This window comes from Leptidea sinapis, chromosome 22 (genome assembly GCF_905404315.1).
Source record: "Leptidea sinapis chromosome 22, ilLepSina1.1, whole genome shotgun sequence".
Classification (NCBI taxonomy): Eukaryota; Metazoa; Arthropoda; class Insecta; order Lepidoptera; family Pieridae; genus Leptidea; species Leptidea sinapis.
The window spans coordinates 10,680,549-10,701,537 of record NC_066286.1 but is presented as its reverse complement, the minus strand read 5'-3'; the positions used below and the strand labels follow the sequence as shown (position 1 = coordinate 10,701,537).

The 20,989-nt window shown below is 33.6% G+C and overlaps 1 protein-coding gene across 2 annotated transcripts in view; it reads right to left on the bottom strand.

Moving 5' to 3' along the window:
* LOC126970807 (myosin light chain kinase, smooth muscle) overlaps nt 1-20,504 on the bottom strand; it is a 67,014-nt gene extending 46,510 nt beyond the window's left edge. Inside the window, exon 1 of one of the 2 annotated variants that reach the window (XM_050816928.1) lies at nt 20,320-20,504. The gene's annotated coding sequence lies outside the window, so the exon portion shown is untranslated. The remainder of the gene's footprint in view (nt 1-20,319) is intronic. The other variant, XM_050816929.1, reaches the window with a different exon arrangement.
* Nucleotides 20,505-20,989: the final 485 nt, after the last annotated feature.

The following is a 20,989-nucleotide window of genomic DNA, read 5'->3' as shown; positions in this document are numbered from 1 at the left end:
AAGATCGCCGGAGTAGGATGGATGAGGGCAGCGAGGGACCGATCGTCATGGCGATATTTGGGGGAGACCTTTGTCCAGCAGTGGACTTCTTCTGGCTGAATTGCACTAGTTGCACTAATGTTGCACAATACGTCAGTTGTATAGCTACAGATATACTGCTATAAGCATTTCGAAACTCACGAGATTGCACCTATCCAAAAAGTGTCTAACTATATAATATAATACTAGCTGACCCAGCAAACTTTGTATTGCCGATATTGAAATCGCGATACAAAAGTAACTGTTGATCGTAGATGGGTGAAAATTTGAAGTTGTATGTATTTTTTAATGCTGACTCATAATCAAACAAATTTAAAAAAAATATCAAAAAATGTTCGTGGACCACCCTTAACATTTAGGGGGACGAACAACAGATGTTGTCCGATTCTCAGACCTACCCAATATGCAATAAAAATTTTCTGGAGTTCAATGTTTAACACCATGACACGAGAATTTTATATATTAGATATGTTTTTTTAATTATGTATTTATCGCGTGCGCCAGTTATAAGCATATCGGTGACGCGAACAGATAAAATTTTCCCCTACCAAAAAAAACCCAACGCGGCTTATAAAGTTTTCACTTCAATAATGTCAGAAAAGTATCCCACGTAACTAGCAACTCATTGACACATTTCGTTCAATACATAATCTTATTTATACTAAATCGCCAGTTCTTCGCCCCCCGCTACAGATTCCGCGCCACAGTAACGATGTCTACTGGATTCGTACACTTTCACTAATGCTTGTAAAGCTTAATATATAACATTTCTGTTCCAGTACAAAAAGCACATACTAACTCCCTTACTCATAATGGTCCGCTAACTTTAAACAGCCGCTTAGGAGTGTTTTTTCTCATTCTGACTTAGGTCAATAGAAGAAGACAGAGTGAGAATTATTAGCAATGCTTTAAGTTAGCAGACTATTATGAATAAGGGGGTAAGTATTTAAAATCTCCTAATAGTTATTAATAAAAATACTATTATAATTTATAACGCTAACTATGTGCCTCATGACAAGCTCATGCTCAGTCAGAGGGCAATGGAAAGGGCCATGATCGGAGTTTCCCTGCGAGATCGAATGAGGGGATCCGTAGGAGAACCAAAGTCTTCGACATAGCCCACATGGTTGCGAACCTGAAGTGGCAGTGGGCGGGGCACATAATATGGATAGATAGCCGTTAGGGCAGTAAAGCCCTCGAATGGCGACCACGTACCGGAAGACGTAGTGGCGGTAGGCCCCGAACAAGATGGATCGACGATCTGGTTAAGATCGCCGGAATGGATTGGATGGGGGCAGCGCAGGACCTATTGTCATGGCGATCTTTGGGGGAGGCCTTTGTGCAGCAGTGGACATCTTCAGGCTGAAATTATGATGATGAATGATAATTTATAATAATTGTTATAAATCACGTCTCAATCGCCTAAGCTTTATACAATTTTGGTCTATCTCCATCAACCAGGACAAACTCAAATAGACGATACTCGCTTGATGTCCGCTGGTAAGTTCGAGGTTCCTAGAATCAATAACTACTACGGAGATAGAACTCTGAAAAAACGCCTACCTTATCTATTAAACAGCTTGCCTGAGGACATCCGCACAGAAACCAGTAAAAGAAAATTTAAAACTAAACTTAAAAAATATTTATTGTCAACACTGCCTTAAAATTAAAATTAGATTTTTTATTATATTTTTATCACTATTTCTTGATTACACTTGTATAAAATCAATGTTCTAATATGCATTAATGTATTACAAGAGACTTGATCCTGCAGACAAACTGTCCAAACAGATTTGCGGGACTATGTTAGCTTTTAAGATTCTTTCTGTAAATGATTAATAGTATAAATAAATAATAAAAAAAATAAGACCACCTGTGAAATTCCATAGCTGTTTGTCTGCGGAGTTCTGTCCTTTGATGTAGTTAATATCGTAAGAGACGGCAAAATCAAGGGCAGCCATTTTGTTTATGCGATGAACGCAAACATAGTTAGTGTTAGTTATTATAAGCCTGAATTTAGGTCAGCTATTTAGGTTTACGGACAAGTAAAGACGAGCACCGTCGGTATATTAAGTAGGTATATATACCGCCACTGAGTTCATTTGTACTTAGCCCTTCTAACAATATTCAGTTTTATTGTAGGATGTTTGAGATTATGAGATTTTGAATTTTGATATTGTTGGACTATGGTTACATATTCTGTGATCATGACGTCGATGACCTCACATCGTCGCTTTATTGCGGTGTACAAAACAATCATTGAGTTGAGATGAGAGCGTTGAGAAGTATGATAGGAGTTAAGCTGAGTGACAGGATAAGAAATAGTGAGATAAGGAAACGTTGTGGTCTGAAAGAAGATGTTGTAACAAAAATTGAGAAAGGTATGCTGAGATGGTTTGGACATGTCGAGAGAATGAATGAAGAACGATTGACGAAGAAAGTGTATAGGGCCAGTGTGAATGAAAGTGTTGGAAGGGGTAGACCTAGGCGGACGTTTCAAGATCAAAACGTCTTTTAAAAAGGCCAGGTCAAGAGTACCCTAAACCGGAGAGCATATATGAAAGGAACAATGAAAGTGGACGAAGCGAAACAAGTATGTAAGGATCGTTGCAAGTGGAAAGAAGTGGTCTCTGCCTACCCCTACGGGAAAGAGGCGTGATTTTATGTATGTATGTACAAAACAATCATCACTTTTAATAAATAATACCTACCCTAATATTACTTATAAATAAACTACGATATTTTTTTTTTGTATTATTAATGTAAATGTGTTGTGTTGTGATGCTGATTATTAATATTATATCTAATTATGTAAAATCAATGAAAGAATCTAGGTTAAGTACAAAGAGTATATATTTTTCTTACAGTACTATTAAATAGACACAGAACAACATAAACTAAAGATCTATTTAATGTAAAATGAAAACATCGATATAAAAGCAGTGATAGCACAAAAATATCACGACATATACCTCACGGTAATGAAACTGCAAACCGTACTGAGGCAACAGGACGAGCGCGAGGGGGTGAACGATACAGCGAGGTCCAGAGAAAATGTGGTCGTGTAGTTACTTGTAACGTCGAAAAAAATTTAGTTTAGAGTTAACCTGTATTTTCAGCAATGCACGCACACTAACACAAAGTGTCATATAAATCGCGGGTGTAAGACGTAGGTCGTCACGCACACTCAAGTATTAAGCCTGGCGTGTTTTTTTTTGTGTGAAGAGACTCTTTCTAGACCTATAAATTATCTAAGGTTTGTACAAAGGCATATAAGCTAATTTTCTAGAACCTGTGATAATCATAATGTTTACACCAGGATCAAACATAAACTTGTTATGCCTACTACTCGGTTAAGTCGAGATAGTAAGCCTTTTCTAGGGCGATTTACATGTTTGCAGAAAATTCACAAACCAAATGTGTACGAAATTCAAAAGAATTGTTGAAAAACGTTTGTCTTCACAAATGACTTTCTTAATGATACCACAGATTGGTAATAGACCGTCTTCATGCAATTTAAATAATAAATCTTATTGTGTTTTTTTTTAAAAGAAGACCTCTTAGTTTCTTGTACCCATTCTTTACAAGTCTGAGGAATAAATTTTCGAATGGGTGATAGTTTTTGGCGTTCAATAAGTGATTTAATATCCTAAACAATATGTTATGTTTTTAAAGTGATAACCCTCACTTCTAGGATTAATACACAAATAAAATTTGAAAAACAGAATTTTATGAACTTTCATTTATAACACAAAACATAATAAAAACAAAACATATTGTTTAGATTTACAAGAGCGACATCTCAAGTCAATTTCCTAATATGCAAAAATTGGGGATGAGCAGGTTATCAACTGTAAAGTAGATCCTGTAGATGAAGCCACAACCTGAGAGTTAAACAAAGCAAACAGAATTTTATAACGAGGCGGTACTCGAACGGTTAGCTCAGTTGGTTAGAGCACCGGCACGGAACGCCGGAGGTCGTGGGTTCGAATCCCGCATTGTTCATAAAATTTTGTTTTTCAAATTTTATTTGTGATTTAAAATCCTACTTTGAATAAAATAATTCGCATTTAAAGCAACATTTTGAAAGACTTATACAATTTGCTACGTCAATATTTCCCATCGTGAACGTTACTAAATATGTCATGGAGTTCGTAATTTGAGTCAGTTCCGGTATATTACGGATCGTAAAGAGAAATGAGTCGTAAACAGAACAAGGTCGGACTGTCCGTACGTGTAAATGTTACATTTATATATTGCTCAATCAATTTACTTTTAACGTATTATAATACCTATCTATTATTATTACAAATAAAAATAAAAACCTTTTTTTATCCTTTTTTATTCCCTTATTTATGGTGTATGTGGATGATGCAGCTACTGTACTCAATAACTTTTGTATTAATTTACATTTACTTTTTTGACTTACTCGTCTAAGACATTGACTATTTGACGTTTGAGTGTGTCTGTTCCATCATTTTACATTTTACATATTATATTGTAATTTGAAATGATTCGTAAATCGATGTACTTAAATGTAAATTTTGCTACTTCTTCTCATTAGCTCAACCCTTGACGAAGTAGCGGTAGATTCAATAAGAATTTTTTTTGACATTCATAAGTGTCATTTCCGTGACCTACGTGAATAAACTGATTTTGATTTGATTTATAAGTATAAGTTACCTACCTAATAATATGTACGCAACTCTGGATGGGAGAGTCCCAATCACACTTTCTTTGATATTTCTAGGTTATGAGTCTTTCATATTTCTTCTAGGTTATAATTCTTTCTTTGATGACATCCCGGTAAAATCTGTGTCGACGCCAGATTTCCTATCGTCGACTAGATTAAATTTCATTTTATTTTTATATCGAGTCATACACCTAAACCTATCAAACAATTACTCTAATATTACTCCATTTACCTACTCTGTCAATCATACTTCATCCTTCATCTATCTGTCAAATACAACATTCATTCATTCACTATTCTACTTCGACTACTTGCACACGACACCTCAACTACACACAAACTAATTTATCTAATCCTGTTAAGACAGACAAAATATATATCTTTAAGAAGATATCAATCTTTCTTTTGTTCATCGTGAACAATCTGCACAAAATGCAATAAATTTTTTCAATTTCGGCTAGGTTTTCACTCACAGTGGCCAGAGAGGATACCAGAGTCTTGCAGTTGTCAAACAGTACAGTTTGCCAGGTCATACCCGATAACTTGGTCCTATGTTTAATCACTTCACAGATTTCCTGATTGTTTATAAACCTGCTGTTCACGAGGGTTCACGGCCGTTAAAAGAGGAAAGTTTTCTAAAGTCAGCTGGTCTTGATTCTTGCTATGTCTTCATCACGCAGCATTAATCAGCAATGTCGTCATCACGCCTCGGTCGAATCTTATATCTTATATTATATATCTTCTGAATCTCGGAAGCCGCTCCAACGATTTTCATAAAATTTAGTATACAGGGGAATTTCGGGGACGATAAATCGATCTAGCTAGGTTTCAATTAAAAAAATGTAGTTTTATCCGTGTTTTAATGAAAAACAGCTACAATAACATTAGAATACCAAAGTAAATTTCGCCACTATATACAAGACTATAATAGCTCAGATGCTTGGGTGATCCGGAAAGCAGAGGACCCCGGTTTGAATCCAAATGTCCTATTAGTTTTTTTTTCTGTTCAAGTTTCGTACATTCTTAAAAATCCGAGCAAGGCTCGGTCGTCCAGATATTTTATATTTAATCGTAACCCAAAATTAAACTCAGTTGTGGATTTATATGAGATCTTAATTGGTAGTTTTTGTCGTTCAATAAGTGATTTTAAATCTTATTTTAAATAAAAATATTTGACTTGAATTTTCCAAATGTGGTATCCGAAATCTTTATTAGGCGTTTATGGTTAATGTACCATTCTTAGATCATTTATATGTCTTATCTAGATAGATTATGACAGCTGTGAAAACGTCGAAATAAATAGATTTTAGAACTACCCTCTATTTCGAGCAATACAAGCACACTAACACAAAGTGTCATACTACAATACAACTACTATTCCTGGCCTGTTTGTATATTGATTGTCTAGCAGCAAGAGACTATCTAGATTCTAGACGTATAAATTGTCTAATGAATTCTTTTTCACGATGTAACGCTTTGCACAGAGTTGTAATTGGTTTGCTGAGATATAAATGCTTATATTATTCTTAATAAACATGAGCTTGTAAGTGTCGCATCAAAATTAGTCCAGCTGTTGCAGAGATAAGACAAAAAAGAGACAATCTAAAGAAGAAAAAAGAGAAATAAAAAAATCTTGATATTGACTTATCGAGAGTAAGCCACAATCTCCAACCGCTTGGCGCCATGAGGCGTACAAAAGGTTTTACAATAATTGTAAAACATTAAATTCAATTTTATTAATATATCTATATATTGTAGATGTAAAATCAAGGGGTAAATTTATTGAAGTAAGCGTTACTTTGCGGAAATCCATAATTATCCAAATTCTAGATGCCAGATTTTGGGGAGACAACACGTCCGGAGGTTGCCTCGTGTAGAGGCGAAACACGTGTCGATTTGATTAAAGACAAATATTGGCGAAATTAACATTAAAGCAAACTCAAATCATTTGGAAAATCAAGGGGTATTGGACTCGTATTCGTAGCTATAAATAATTCATTAAATTGAAATTAATTTAATACTTGTGAACCGGAAGTGACTGCCAAGTGTTCTGTTATTTCAACGTTTATTTGGCCATCAGTCAATTATTAAATACCCACGCTAAAAATAAAGAATCTAACCTTGATTCATGAAAGTACGAATTTCGACCGCGACAGCTGAGGGATCACTTTTCAGTCTGTCTATTATGAAGACGATCTTTCTCTAAGACACTTATTTTTTATATGAGATTCTCTTTTAAGTTAAGCCTTCTACACACATTACGATAAATCGTTACGATTGGATGGTACAGTTTAGTTAAGACAAATCGACATGTGTGTATGAGAAAAACTGTACAGTTTATCGGATAATGGTGAGCATATACGCTACGAAAAATCGTTTCGATCAGACTGTACAGTCTTTTGGAAACATTTTGAATTTAGACAACAAATTGACATTTGAATGAACTCTTCTTTTCATTAGCCATTCTTTGCACCACTTCACTTTATTTTCCTTCAGGGCAAATATTAATGCAACATCTGCGAATACGTCGTCCGTCGAAACCATCGCTGACATGTGTGCGTCGGCATCATTTATTGTACCGTCAGATCGTTACGATTTCTCATAGCGTATATGCCCACCATAAAACTGTACAACTGAACGCAGTAATATTAAATTTTGCAGATAGATAAATCGGAATAGGGAGAAACTGTGTCGATAATCGTAACGTGTGTGCCAGTCATAACGGGATATTATCTATCGGATGTGGTCCACGCTTTCTTTAGGATGTTTTGTGATTTAAAGTATTTCCGCAACTCGAAATCTTCTGTAAGCCTATTTTCATAACTTATATTATTTTTGATTTTTTTTTTCTTTTATATGAAATGAACACACAAGAACCTTGTTATATGAAATAACGACACTCAGGTTTTTTTAACCAGTGCGAGGCTCCTTTGCACAGGCAGACATTATGACGACTATTATTCTTCTGACGACTTCTGCGACACCGCTAAGAATTTTGGGTTCAATCACTGCATTGTAATTCGCAGGGCGTATTAGTTAACATGAAGTCGACGTCTTTCTCGTCCCGTAACTTTATCTCATACAAAAATTCTTGCGTTGTGAAAGTTAGTTCATCGCCAAACATAACTTACTCTAGGTGAACGGAAAATACCCTATAAATTTTGATTCCCTTGACAGTGTCGAAATATACTTTTTTTGTGGCATAAATACCCGTATCTTTTTTGTAACGTTAACTTATAAGTTTGATATTTCACAGCTTCAACTTGAGTGTATCGTTTCAATGACAACTTGATATCTATAGACAGACAGATGGGCGGACAACAAAACGATCCTATTAGGGGTCTGCTTATTCATTTTGAGGTATAGAATCCTAACAATCCAGAAAGTTATGAACTTTCAGCGTTAGGTATATAAATCCTAAAGTGTCCTGAAAACGGTCGATTTTGCTGCTGCCTCGTATGTTGATAATGTATTGTAAAATTTATCCTTCCATGTTTTGGTAATATAAATACAGTGTAAATGTTTATTCTATTTTTATTTTTACTAGAGGTCGCTCAGAGGTCCAAATTCGACCATTACTCATTTCATTTTTAAGTTTGAGCTCAATCAGGGTTTATTAGTCAACGACTATTATAATATCTATAATGTATGTTGTGTGTCATTCAAGTGAACGTTATATTTATTTTAATTTATTTAACGTATTTATAGGTCATTTTGTATAAGAATAAAAGCTTCTTGCACTTCTTCTCCATATAAAATTTGACTGAGTTAAAATTCGCGTTCATCCGGCTGTGCAATTTAAAAAAAGGGTACAAAGTTTTGCGTTACGTATTAATATATAGGTTATTATGTTAATTTTTCATATTTTTAAAACACAACATATTCTATTTTAATATAATTAGCATACATTAATAACGTTCTGACTTTTGAATAGGCATTTATTAGAACCAGTAAGAAATGGTCACAACAACATAATATAGATCTGAAAAACGTCACAACGAAAGCCACCATTTTGTTTTAATGCGATCTACTGTTTCAAAAACCTCAATGTCAAACAGGCTCCTGATAGCTGGGTCAACGACACTGGCTTTCGAAACCAGTTCCAATACCGGCTGACATATTATACTTACTTCTACATCACAGTAGTATGCTGTACTTACCAGTTGCCATAAGATGGTGGCACAATTAAAAGTAAGAAAGCATATTGAAATTGTATTATGTATCTTATCTTAATTGATACTTTTATGTTTTGTTGTACCTATTAACAACAGTATTACACGAATTTTTCTCATTAAATAGATAATTTTAATAATTGATAGGTATTATCTCAATATATACGAATATCTTTCAATGAAACCTTTTCTGTAAGACAAGCACAATACATAATACACGAGTTAAATATATTTTTTATAGAAGGACGGAGTGTGTGATCAGGTCGAATAGCTCTCTCGACATTGGAACACTCCCTATGATACATGTGGTTGAAGACACGAAATGTTGCGAGAAATTTACAGAATACCGGACAGTTCTGTATAGTTCGAGTTCTATTCACCCTATTATGACCATCAGACTGGAGAGATGCGCTAAATACTATACAAACATACTTTTCCTGTACCCAGGGAATGGAAACAATAGAGCTATCCAGGGTCCATGGCTGCAGCAAGAGGAAGACTAAGACTGTTGCCATTTTAGTTGGATAATGGCAAAGATCTTCTGGAAATTTCTGACTCCGGCCAATCATCGTATTCTGGGGAGAGTTCTCTTCAACTAATTGTTAGCCTGGTAGGTCCAGTACTATTACTAGTAGCACCACATTTTTTTTAAATTCGTAGAAGGACAAACATACAGTGTATTGCCACATAACAAAATTAGTAACATAACTGGCCTTTTCGAAGAGTCGGAGTTTTGCAATATTTCATGGTATGTCATATAATATTAACCTGATTAAAAGAGAATTATGGACACTAAAAGAATTATAAGAATTATGAAGTTACAATATTTTAATTTGTGACGTTGTTGCCTTGGCGTTATCAGTACAAGTTAATCGATAAATTCTCAACAAAAAACCATTGCAAAATGCAGTATTATGTGTTCAAGTGTTCGGAAATAATATCGAACGGCCTTCGGCAACATTCCGATCAAAAACGCGATAAATTATTCACTCTTTAAACAATTTTTGCGCCGTAAAAGTAATTTTAAGGCTGTTTCCTTAGTCGGCGGAAACGAAAGAATAATTGGATTTTTTGGTTATTTGTGGTGTACGTATTATGAGAGAAAAACTGCTGTTTTCCGACTGGGACTTGGGACCATCAAGAAAAAAGCATACTTAGAGGCCGGAAAATCTCTTGATAAATGTTGTTGCTAAGACAATGCTAAGACAGCCCAATACAAAAGTCAAATGCGCAGTTTATCACACTCAGCCAAGTTTTACGTGAGTAAAGGCTGAGCAAAGTCTAAGTATGCGCTATAGATCTCGGCCTAAGTCAGTTTTTTTTTTATTTATTTATTTATAGAAATGCAATTGAATAATTAGCCATAGACATTTCTCTTTGTCGACAGCATTTTTCTCGGCTAACGAAAAAGGCTAAAGAAAGTAAACTATACTAGTCTCGTCGTGTGTTGGGAAATTTCTATTCATGAGAAGGTTTCCTCCTGGGTACTGCAGATCTAAGCTATATGGGACATACAAATAAAATTCTTCAAATCGTTGTATGAAGCCACAACCTGAGAATTGAACAAAGCATACAAGATTTTATGACGACACGTCTCTCAAACGGTTAGATCAGTTGGAATAGCACTCGCACGGAACGCGAGTGGTCGTGGGTTCGTGTCCCGCATCGTTCATAAAATTTTGTTTTCATATTTTATTTGTGTATTACGCTTTTTTTGAAGGTACCCATGTAGTATCGTCAAGTAAACTTATTCCATAGTTACGTTGTTTTACCACTGGGAGGCTCTTTTGCACAGGATGCCGACTAGATTATGGGTACCACAACGGCGCCTAGCTATGCCGTGAAGCAGTAATGTGTAAACATTACTGTATTTCGGTCTGAAGGGCGCCGTAGCTAGTAAAATTACTGGGCAAATGAGACTTAACAGCTTATGTTTCAAGGTGATGAGCGCAATTGTAGAGCCGCTCAGAATTTTTGGGTTTTTCAGGAATCCTGAGCGGCACTGCATTGTTATGGGTGGACGTATCAATTACCATCAGCTGAACGTCCTGCTCATGTCGTCCCTTATTTTCATGAAAATAAAAAAGTTGTACGTGGAAGGAAGTTTTTTAAAACACTGTAGAGAACCGCCACACATCCAGATAGTGGGGATGATAATGATATCAAAAAGAATTCTAAAGGAATCAATTTTGAGAAAATAAATGCCTTTTATGCCTTTTGATATCCTAATTTGTTGCGTGTCATGCGAATGTGGAATTCTGTTAATCATCAATATTATTACCTTTTAAAATCAATTATTAAGTCTCTATTAGATCAAGATGTTGACGAGCGCATGAATAATTTATGTGTCACATAAAAGTCATACGTATAGTAAAGACATATTATCTGTAAATGCTTTTATAGAAAATGCCAAGTCAATTTGCAATTCTGATTTGAAGACAAAGGCTTCCACTTGACAGCCGTTAGAATCCTGGATTGTAAGTAATGTATGTATGTATTTGGATATAATTATTGTATCTCACATATCACTTTTATAAATAAGACATATTTTAAAATCATTAAAACAAACACGTTGTAGCCACATTATTTCATTTACGGTATGTGTGGATTGATACATCTACTGTATTGTACTTTAACTGTCTTATTCATAATAACTTAGCAGAGATTTAAAACATCGCTAATATACGCTTGGCAAAAAATGGTATTCATAATCGCATATTAGAGCTAAAACGCTCATTATGTCTTCGATAAAGGTGAAGTGACTTATAGTAGCTAGGACCTTTCTATAAACCTATTTTAAGCACTCGAACGCAAAAAAACATGGCCGACATCGATTAGCTGTTCGTTAAATAATGTGCTAAATAGCTTCCCGCTCAAAGTTGTTGGATATCCTTCATAGATTGACAACCAGCAGACTTCAAAACTTTGATTTTTGAAGTTTGAAATTATTTTGACATCGACTTTTGATAACTGACAAACCTTTGACATTGAAAAGATGTCTGTTTCCATTGACAGTTCCTCATTAAATTAGTTAAAATCATGTTTTTTTTTGTACGAAATGGCAACATTGCATACTATAGAGACGTATTAGTTATGGAAGATTTATCTAACGAATATGAATAAGAAATTTTATCAAATGTTCGCAAGGCTTAAAACACGTTTTAACTAATATAGCTTTATACCTTCGAAAAGTGTTTCATAATGAATAAGGCAGTTAGTATATACTCAATCGGAATTACAAATAAACTTGGTATAAAGTTATAACAAAGCATAAACAAAAATATGCAAAATGTTTACAATATCGTCGACAACACTGTCAATACAATGATGATTATTTGGCCTATGGACTTGCATCCCGTGCCACTAAATAAATTAAAAAAAAAAAAAAATGATGATTATTAAGTGTTCCGAATGACAAGCTGCCTTGCAAATAAACGCGGGAAACGTTAAACGTCAGAATAAACCAATCGTAAGCAAAATGTCTATTTGTAAAAATTTTGTATTTTCGTGGTTTATGATTAGTTTTACTATATGCCAATTTTATTTGTAAGGCCGAATAACTATGTTTTTACTTATTAATTTACATTTTTGTGACTTACTCGTGTAAGACATTTAGTAATTGACGTTTGTGTATTTTATTGCATCACTCTGCTTATATTGTAAATGAAATGATTTGTTAATTTCATTGATAATAAGAACCCTGTAGTAACATTCTGTTTTGAAAAGAGCAACCTTAGAGTTTCTTGCTCGTTCTTCTCTAAGGAAATCTGCCTTCCGAACGACCTGATTGAAAAATGACACATTTCAAGTGTAATGCAATTTAAGTATACTATATAGTATGTATATGGTATAATATGCCTATAAATTTAAATATTTATGATTTGATTATTATTATTAATACCGAGGTTAAAAATAGTATTTTAATTGTTTTTCTGTTTCGAACCGAAGAGGTGCGCCGATGTGTTTGGGCACGTTAATATCAGAAACCGCTAAACAGATTTGAATACGGTTTCAATGGTGTATTGTGGTATTTGGAAAGCGTATTGTAAAATAGACTTCAAACTAAAACAAAGTAATTTAACAATAAAACAAATAAATTTTACCAGCAACATTTTTAAGCATAGGGTGTACTTATATCAACTGGACTTTATACTCTTTCAATGTTATTCAAAATTAAAAAGAAAAAAGTGAACCCAATTAAGGAGTAATTTAAAGCACCGTATTGTACACTATTGAAATTCATAAAATTCTGAACAAAATCTAGTTCAACTGTCAAATTACCACTTAAACAAAATCTATCAAAGTCTATGCAAAGTCACGGGCCAACGCTCGTTATTGAATAAGTAATTTTATGAACTAGCATCCTAAATACGAGGTCATTTTATGAAGTTAATTTTAATTAATTAATTTTAAGAACCGAATACGAGTACCGATTTGCAATAGAGCGAATCGGCAGGTAAGCGGTAAAGTTTGTTAGTACTCGAGGATTTAGAGGGTAATCTCTATTTCTACTGAACCGATTTTGAAAAATCTGTTACCAATAGAAAGCCACGTTATTTGTGAGTGTTATAGGCTATATTATATTTACCCGAAAAATGAAAAGACTTTTTCGTGGTAGTCGGATTTGCAAAGTAAGTCGGTGAAAAAACTGCCGTAAGCATAAGAGATATATGTATTATGTGTGATTGTTTAGCGTACATGGTAACACTTCAAAATGCGGACGAAGTTGCAGGTAACAGCTAGTATTCTATATATCTAAAAGCGATACTATAGTTAAAAATGTGTTTTTTAATGACTGAGTTAAATATCGCTCTGACTGATCGAGCTCGAACGAGCGAAGCAGTTAAAGAAGTTTTAACTTCAAAAACATAATTACTGTAAGTGTAGTAACAGCAAGAAACACAAAGTTATTTTGAGTTGGTATTTGTAATAAAAACTGCAGACAAAGATAACGGTACAAACGGCATCGCAACTTGAAATTCACAACCTACTCTTGTATGTCAATTGTCGCGTACACACCCGTGCATATGTACTAAATGGTAACCGGTTAAGCTTGCTCTAGTATGTAGGTACAACATACCTAACCAAACACAATAATAGTATATTGTTCACTATGTAAGATGTGTGCGAGGCTGAAATTAAAAGTCAAGTGTTTCAAAACACACCCGAGTATAGGAATCGCATTTTCTGTCATGTTTGAGTATATTTTGTTGCATCGCTTCATATGTGAATTAATGAGTCCGCTGCCTTTTGATTTTCTTATCATTTTATGGTGAATACTCGATATGATATGGCACAATTCTGTTTCAACTTTCTTGAAATTTGACTCAAACATTTTACGTTGCTCCTTTCTTTTAAAATACTTTGTTACTTTAGAAGAGTTATTAGTTTTTGGCCATTCTTTCGATTGGTATCATAAAAGTAGGGGTGGTTTTTTGTTAACATTTAAGTCGGTTGGAGTCCCAGACGAGGCAAGTTATTTTTAGAAAATCTTTGAATGCAGAATTACTAACTTTTAAGAATAACATAAAGTTTTCTTTCAGTAAAATACCCTATCTACGATATTTAAGGTACTTTCCCTTCATGTCCCATAACTTTGGGACACCTGTATAATAGAAACGCCCATGAATGTAAAATTGCATTGACCGCCCGGATACTACCACAAAATTATGATAATACTGAGTTGCTCTTACGACAGATACACGTTTTATCATATTATTATGTTCTCTAAGTATGTTAATTTAGGGCTAAAAAAGAGCGGAGTCTCGTGGCACAAGCATTCTTTATATGCATAAAAGGAGGTTATTATAGTTAATAAAAGAATTTTTATTTATATTTATTTATATTTATAAGTGTGGCAATGAGTTTCTTGCCATTTCTTCTCATTAAGGCTCGGGACCGAGCCAACGGCCTTGAGGAATTGATCGAAGCTAGGTTACCTCTCTCGTACAAGATCGCTATAGTTTTAATTCGGAATTGGAAGCATGCTTAATTTATTACAAACATTATACAATTTTCTTTACAAAAATAACAAAACTGTGTCATGTTATATAGTATTGGTAAATAAATAATAAATTTTCGTACAATTTAACTGTAAAAGTGTGTTCGGTGTGAAGGGCGTCGTAGCTAGTGAAATTACTGGGCAAATGAGACTTAACATCTTATGTCTCAAGGTGACGAGCGCAATTGTAGTGCCGCTCAGATTTTTTGGGTTCTTCAAGAATCCTGAGCGACACTGCATTGTAATGGGCAGGGCGTACCAATTACCCTCAGCTGAACGTCCAGCTCGTCTTGCCTCTAATTAAAAAAAAACACATGTTTTGATCACATTCTTGTTTTTCTTTTTTTTTTATATTCATTTACTTTTAGTAACGGGTTAACGGGTTGTAACTACTCTATGGTTCGTTTGAAATCCATCCGCCAACAATTTAAATAATATGTTATTATGTCATCGTAAACAAAATTCACTGATATTTTCATATACTTTGGTCAATAATATTTTAAATGCAGTATGAAGACGTCAAGAAACACGGGAATCCAATTTCACTCAAACTCATGATAATCTGTATGATGACCGTCGAAAGAGTTGAATGTGTTTTACATAAATGAGTCGTATCACAATTGCAATATGGTGTCTTTTTGTTTAACACATTGTAGGAATATGTGTGTATTTGCATACATATGTAAAAATGCATTTCGAGCACGGATTTCTAGGTCATGTGGTAACTTAACCATTCTTTGATCACGATATTAAGTTATTTATTATACAAATATATATATTAAGGTTCCGTATCATTTAAAGTAGAAATAAACTCTTATAGGTTTACTTCTTTGTCCGTAATTCCGTCTGTCAAGAATCCTGTTTCTTAGAAACGCATAGACGTATTACTTGAAATTAACTTATTTTAAAATTATATTCAAAATCAAATTCAAATATTTTTAATCTAAATAGGATTTAAAATCACTTATTGAACGCCTAAGACAGTTATTTAGTTAGTTATTTGAAATAGTATAAGACTTGAGAACGGGCGAAAGAAAACTTATACGAGAGACATTGATCGCTTCCAGAGTGATTTTTAGATCTGTGTTCAAAGTATCTTTTATTCTTTGGAGGAAATCTGATGACGATTTCTCTTCTTCTGACAATCCAAATAATATAATGTTGCTTTTCCTTCTATCTATTTCTAAATAATTTATCTTTTTTTCCAAAATTTCTATTTTGTTTTCTTCTATAAGGGGTTCTAACTTTTGATTAATTTTTTCGAATATAATAGTTTGTTTCTGCATTTCTAATTTCTTAATTGTTGAAGAAGATGGAGGGGGCATATACCCGAATGGGATCAAGATTATAATTTAAGTTATAAGATTAGTTTAAGGTATAATTTGTTAAGTTACTAACATGATCCCAGAAAATGTACAAAACGACATCATGCTTCCAAACTGTGAAATACTGCAATAAAAAGGAGGGAATACTTAAATATCTATATCTTCTATATATATAAAAATCAATTGCTGTTCGTTAGTCTCGCTAAAACTCGAGAACGGCTGGACCGATTTGGCTTATTTTAGTCTTGAATTATTTGTTTAGAGAAGGTTTAAAAGGTTGAATAAATATGAAAATACTCGGAATTAAATAAAAGCAACGATTTTGATTTTTCTTTGATGTGTCGTTTAGAAATCAAATTAAAATAATAGTTTAAAATGAATAACTAATTAGAATTTTTATAACTTTCTAACTTTCTTAGGAGGTAAAAATAAACTTCCTTAAAACACGGGTAATACTTAAAAAAGATTCCTTTTGTTTGTTTTAAGTTTATTTTAGTCTTTTATTTATCCATTGAGGTAGTACGAAGTCTGCCGGGTCAGCTAGTCTTGAATATAAATAACACAACCAAATCTAATAATAACTTTACAGAAAGTGAACCAATGGACGTAATTATTTCACAATTACGAAGCCCCGCCTCGGAGTGGCCTTAGGGGCTATCCCCTTACTCATAATGGTCCGCTAACTTTAAACAGTCGCTTAGGAGTGTTTTTTCTCATTCTGACTTAGGTCAATAGAAGAAGACAGAGTGAGAATTAGCAATGCTTTAAGTTAGCAGACTATTATGAATAAGGGGGCTTAGACACGTATTTGAATAAATTACTTTTTAAAGGAATAAAACGCGCGTCATTATAACGCTGTTTCTATCGAAATTAGGGTTCCGTTTTTTTTCCTTTTGAGATTTGGAACCTTAAAAAGAATAGTTATATGTGTAAAATTTAATAAACCGTCACAACGGCGCATAGTTCACGAACAGTCGTCAGATTTCAAATAATAATCAAACTATAGGTTCCCGATAATGTGTAATTAAATTTCAAAATATATAATAATAAAATAAAATATCTTTTATTTCTCGCATTATAAAAAGTAATTTTTTTTTATTAGATTTTTTACATTTGTTTTTTTTTAGTAGAGTAATGCGTATAATATTATATTATATTGAATTATGTGTATCTAGATTAAGAATTAAGAAGAGCGAGATTATCTTTCAATACAGGCTTGCCAGAATTGCTTACCAGAGGACACTAGCCAAAATTATGTTTATGTCTATGTGTTTAGTGACCCTGCCTACTGAGGTAGAGGTCCCGGGTTCGAATCCCGGGACGTACAATCATTTATATGATGAATATGAATGTATATTTCCGAGTCATGGATGTTTATATGTATTTATGTATGTTTAAGTAAGTATATTGTATTAACAATATCGTTGTCTTGCAACCATAGTACAGGCTATGCCTAGTTTGGGGCAAGATAATTTGTGTAAGTGTGTCAATATATTATTAAATATTGTAAATAAATATGTTTTTGATTTGGGTTTGAATATTATTTCAATTACTTAAAATGCAAAATTATTAGTATAACATTTAAAAAGGTACCTATAATCTAACATGTAGGCATGCATGAACCCCTCTTATGTGAGACCTCCTCCAGACTTTCTACTCCTCTCTATCTATGGCAACTGTCTTCCAGTTTTTACCAGCTATTTCTATTATATTGCCATCTCAACGAGCTACCGGTCTACCTTTCTTTCTTACACCAGCAGGGCCCCGATTTAATAATATAAATACACAGTTTAAGTAACATTAAAGATAATTTATTGATTTAGGCGTTATTTTGCGGAAATCAATCAAATCAAATGTTGTGAGTGTTAATTCCGCCACGATTCGTCTTCAATCAATACGACACGTGTATCGCCTCTACACGAGGCATCCTCAGGAGATGTTGACTCCCCAAATTCAGGCATGAGAAGGAAAGGGAATACTTTGATTCGCGCACGTTACTAGTTACTACCAGAGTTAGCATATAATCTCCTCCCAGTCTGATTACGTCCTGCTATCCGTTGAAACTTGGTTCCCCCTTCAGAAGTTGCATAAGCTGAAGTCTTTCTCAGATTTTAGAGTTATAATTTCTGTCGTGTAATAATAAAACTCGTGGGTAAACAATTAAAATGTCAGGGTTTCGTTTTCGATTATTTCCTCCTTCAAAAATTAATCCATCGTAACGAAATTTCGGAATAATAAAAAAAAAAATAGGTATTAATATTGACACACTTTTACACAAATTATCTTGCCCCAAACTAGGCATAGCCTGTACTATGGGTACAAGACAACGATATATAAATACATATAAACATCCATGACTCGGAAACAAACATCCATATTCATCAAATAAATGATTGCACCTATCAGGATTCGAAGCCAGGACTTATAGCTTAGTAGTCAGAGTCACTAACCATTCGGCTATATGGGTCGTCAAATCGTCGGAATCTAAATTGAAAGGCAATATTTGTAATCTAGGCTTCTGCTTGCGGCTTATATTTAAACCGTTTTAAACAGTTTCTGTTGTATGTACTCTAACACTAATAAATACAAAAAAAAAAGCAAAACAGAGAGACAGAGAATATTTTTTACATTGATCTTTTATTAAAAAATATTCAAAGGTTCAAAAGAAAAATAAAAATCGAAAACTTTTGTCGGTACTGTATGCATCCTCTCAGCGCCTTAATAATATTTCTAATGGCAAAGTACAGATTGTGGTGTTTACTTTGTTACTTCTTATATGCGTTTTATAAATTGTTTTTAAGTCTTTGCCCAAGCAATTTCATCCGTACTGACTACTTTTCTAGGACTTTTCGTTTCTTTTTTGTTTTTTTTTAAGTACTTATGAAAAACTTTAAGAAAGTTACTTAACTATAATAATTTAATATTATAATTGTAAGAAAGTTCCGAGACAACTGACCGATAAGCAAAGAGAAGAAACTCCCATAGGCCCAGAACCCTTCTGTGGTGACGGGAAGTCTCTTATCTGTAGATAGATTCTTAAGAAAACAAGAAAACTTGAAAATATGTTAACACGTGGTCTATCCTCCAATTCAACGTGACATAAGACTTCTACTTTATTCATCTTTAGTAAATAAATAAAACAAGCCAGTAGAAGAACCAGAAGATTCACCTTTAATTTAATAACTGCAATATGCCGATTTTAACTAAACAATTTACCTGAAAAATATATATAATATAAAAATATATAGTATACTTAAACTACGCGAAATTTGAAATACGAATTAGGTACGTACTTCAATTTAATTTTTTTTCTTCTTCGCGTTACTAATCCTTCTATTATATCTGAAAATATTTTTTTGTTTCCATGCCCATTACTAGAACAGGCATAAGATTTAAAGCTATACAGCCAAGATTTTCGTGTTGAGGACATTGCGAATAATTATAGGTATAGGTATCTCTGGACACTAATTTACTAAACAAAAGTGGATTAATATATATATATATATAATGGAGAATTCTTTATAGTTTCTATCGTTTCCAGTCTTCCATTACACGATTTCATCTATTGTTAAAAAATTATAACAGTTAATTACTCAATAATTACTTAATTTAACTATTAATACGATTAATTACAAGTAACTAGCTGTAGTACAAGTAATATAGCCATATGATTATATTTCTTGTTCCGTAGCTCAAAAACATGTTACCTGTATAGGTAGGTAATCTTTTCTAAAATAATATTTTTTTTAGATTGTCTTCCGTACAATAATTGTTTCTGCATTTTGCTTTTTTCTCATATCAACTTGTTATCAGTTGATCGATGATAAAATTTATAAAGGTTCATTATTAATGATTAGTTATTTTCCTTGAATGAATCACACAATGTTTATTATTTATTTCGTACAGACTTAAAGCGACTTGGCTAATGCAGCAAAAAATACATAAGCCATGTTTGGGCTATTTTACGCAAGCAAACTAGGTACGCATTTTTGCGTCTAACGGTTTGGTGTTACAAGACGCAAAAAGGCAAGTCAACCTCTCAAAAGTAGAATATTTCAAATTCAACTTTCGAAATACAATATCGCTTACCTTATACTTTATCGCATACGTCCACAGATAAACATCGGTAAAATACACACACAATACAGCACTGGCACAATCACTGAACGACGTGAAAAAAACAATTGTTTTAAAATTCTTTTTTTAAATTTCGCGCGCTGACTGAAGCCTTCGGGTTGCGAGCGCTAACCGCGACTGACTGGCGCTGCGCAAGCGACCGTCAACGGATCTAATTTTATCACGACGAGTAATACGAGATAAAGCTGTTCTTTATTGAGGAACATTCATATTTTTTGTTTGTTTTTAGAGTGATATAAACGGCTAGCCTTTCAGTGGAGAACTAAGCTATATTATCAGCTGTCTTGTAGACTCGATAAATGGTAGATTATGATCCACGATGAATTACATATTTATTATCGACTTGAAGTTTAAACTTTAAATTTAAATTATTAAATTGGCATTATTGAATAATCTTCTTTGCATTATAAGCTTAAAGCAACGGTTAGGCAGTCTTCAAAAGCTTACGCACTGCCAATGTGTTGATAAGGGTTTATTTTAATAATGTTTCAGTGTATAGGACTAAGGACTCGAAAGGCACTTTTGCCTATCGGTATATAATATTATAATGAAAAGTGCTTTTGTATAATAAATGGCAAACTAGAGTAGTTATTATGATTTCATTTCACTTGCCCGGTCGAGC